This window comes from Ambystoma mexicanum, chromosome 2q (assembly GCF_040938575.1).
Source record: "Ambystoma mexicanum isolate Mex_15411 chromosome 2q, UKY_AmexF1_1, whole genome shotgun sequence".
Classification (NCBI taxonomy): domain Eukaryota; kingdom Metazoa; phylum Chordata; class Amphibia; order Caudata; family Ambystomatidae; genus Ambystoma; species Ambystoma mexicanum.
In genome coordinates, this window is record NC_090924.1 from 693,358,401 (window position 1) to 693,360,900 (window position 2,500).

Sequence of the window (2,500 nt, forward strand, 5' to 3'; positions counted from 1 at the left end):
CATGCGGTGGCTCGTTGGTCTAGGGGTATGATTCTCGCTTAGGGTGCGAGAGGTCCCGGGTTCAAATCCCGGACGAGCCCTTTTTTTTGGAGCGCCGAAAACAAAAAACACAGAGTCCCCAATTCCCCCCCAAAAATAGTTTGTGCGTGACCGTATCTGGTTCGATGCCCGTCGCCAATGGTTGGCTGCTTTTAAGCCCATGGCCCAAGAGGCAGTGTTGGAAATTCCCCCTCCTTTGTAATGATGCGCTGGCGGCGAGCTGATGTATAAAGGTTTGGACATGCCTTCTGGGTGGGGACTGCCATGGCTCGCGCCACTGTTGCATCCAGCTTGGTCTTTTGTATGTGTCTGCAGCCTGTGTGTGAGGTGCTGTGAGTGCTGCCATGTAGGTCCGGCGCAGGCTTGCGCCAAACTTTCACGTTGGTGTGTGACACCTGGCAGGTACCAGCGGGCCCCATGAGACATCAGTGCCACAAAGCCTTTCAACTGAAAGCTGTCCCAGCACACTAGAGCGCAGCCTACCAGAGCTGTTTCTGTAGTGTAGTGGTTATCACATTCGCCTAACATGCGAAAGGTCCCCGGTTCGAGACCGGGCAGAAACATGGTGCTGGTTTCTTTTTATTTCCACAATGTCAATCGGACACATTTGACCGCATGCAGGTTTCGACAGGTATGGACAGGCCGGCACTACGCCATGAGTGATCTGAGGCCAGCCCTTATTTGCACCCTGAAAACTGTCCACTGGCTCCATCAGTGGGCGTTTCCTGCCATCCCTGGGTCCTTAAGTGAGTGTTTGGGTACTTTTGATGCAGAGATCGGGGCATGAAAACCGGCGCTGGCACGTGGCGACATTGGGTACTGAAGAATCTTTCCCAATCCTGCCCATAGCTGTCAGGGTGGCCGAGTGGTCTAAGGCGCCAGACTCAAGAGGCACAGCTCTTCCCTGCATATGGGTGTTCTGGTCTCCGATTGGAGGCGTGGGTTCAAATCCCACTCCTGACAAGCCGGGCTCATTTTTTTGAGCACATTTCAGAGTGTAAGGCTTGCGGAAAACCTCGTGGGGGCCCCGAATGCAGCGCCCGGCAAGCCTCCCTGTTCTCTTCTGCTGCCTTGCAACTGGAGCTGTCTGCCAGAGACGCCGGAGGCACACCTGCCCTTAAACCCCCACTGGCCCACGGCTGCAAAACCTGCATTTTCTAGTGGCTGGCTTGGTGGCATATGTCACTGAGCCCAGTCTACTCAGGAAGTGAAAAAAGTCCCCTTCACAGTTGGAGAAAGTGCTCTCCTGCCACCTGTCGGTCGTTGAAGGCACCACACCTCAGCAAAATAAAAATAAAAAAACAGACATGCTCAGTTCGGGGGATGTAAAGGTATTTACATAGCAAGAACAGAGAGGCTGTTGGGAGATGACAGAAGCCATGCTGCCCCAGAGTTCTCTTCTGAAATTCGCAGGAATCCAGAGGTTGGAGCGGGCTGAGGGAGTGCGCCTTCTTGCCTCTGTCGGCTTTCAAGACACATCCTCCTGCTGGGAAGCTGCCCACCCTGAGCAGCACAGGTTTGCGCTCTAGGCCGGTCGGCCACATATATCTCGCCTGATCGAGCCCGATCGAGCGGCAGCAGATGGCCTTTGGCCAGCGAAGGCTGCCGCTCTTCTTCTTGTTTCTCTGCTTGAGAGGCAGCTCAGTCCTCTGCGCTTGCGCCAGGGGCAGGCCACGTGACACGCAGGGGTCAGGCCGTGGAGAGACTGGGGCATGGCGCCAAGTGAGATAAGCAGACCACCCCCCTCCCCCTCACTGCTCTCTGCATGCGGTGGCTCGTTGGTCTAGGGGTATGATTCTCGCTTAGGGTGCGAGAGGTCCCGGGTTCAAATCCCGGACGAGCCCTTTTTTTTGGAGCGCCGAAAACAAAAAACACAGAGTCCCCAATTCCCCCCCAAAAATAGTTTGTGCGTGACCGTATCTGGTTCGATGCCCGTCGCCAATGGTTGGCTGCTTTTAAGCCCAAGAGGCAGTGTTGGAAATTCCCCCTCCTTTGTAATGATGCGCTGGCGGCGAGCTGATGTATAAAGGTTTGGACATGCCTTCTGGGTGGGGACTGCCATGGCTCGCGCCACTGTTGCATCCAGCTTGGTCTTTTGTATGTGTCTGCAGCCTGTGTGTGAGGTGCTGTGAGTGCTGCCATGTAGGTCCGGCGCAGGCTTGCGCCAAACTTTCACGTTGGTGTGTGACACCTGGCAGGTACCAGCGGGCCCCCTGAGACATCAGTGCCACAAAGCCTTTCAACTGAAAGCTGTCCCAGCACACTAGAGCGCAGCCTACCAGAGCTGTTTCTGTAGTGTAGTGGTTATCACATTCGCCTAACACGCAAAAGGTCCCCGGTTCGAGACCGGGCAGAAACATGGTGCTGGTTTCTTTTTATTTCCACAATGTCAATCGGACACATTTGACCGCATGCAGGTTTCGACAGGTATGGACAGGCCGGCACTACGCCATGAGTAATC

General features: G+C 55.1%; 5 non-coding genes across 5 annotated transcripts; all 5 read left to right on the forward strand.

Moving 5' to 3' along the window:
* Positions 1–8: 8 nt before the first annotated feature.
* On the forward strand, positions 9–80 carry TRNAP-AGG (transfer RNA proline (anticodon AGG)). Its single transcript has one exon. It is a non-coding gene; the product is annotated as a tRNA-Pro (tRNA).
* A 449-nt stretch (positions 81–529) lies between these two features.
* On the forward strand, positions 530–602 carry TRNAV-AAC (transfer RNA valine (anticodon AAC)). Its single transcript has one exon. It is a non-coding gene; the product is annotated as a tRNA-Val (tRNA).
* A 288-nt stretch (positions 603–890) lies between these two features.
* On the forward strand, positions 891–1,002 carry TRNAL-CAA (transfer RNA leucine (anticodon CAA)). The gene is made up of 2 exons: positions 891–928; positions 957–1,002. It is a non-coding gene; the product is annotated as a tRNA-Leu (tRNA).
* An 809-nt stretch (positions 1,003–1,811) lies between these two features.
* On the forward strand, positions 1,812–1,883 carry TRNAP-AGG (transfer RNA proline (anticodon AGG)). Its single transcript has one exon. It is a non-coding gene; the product is annotated as a tRNA-Pro (tRNA).
* A 442-nt stretch (positions 1,884–2,325) lies between these two features.
* On the forward strand, positions 2,326–2,398 carry TRNAV-AAC (transfer RNA valine (anticodon AAC)). Its single transcript has one exon. It is a non-coding gene; the product is annotated as a tRNA-Val (tRNA).
* Positions 2,399–2,500: the final 102 nt, after the last annotated feature.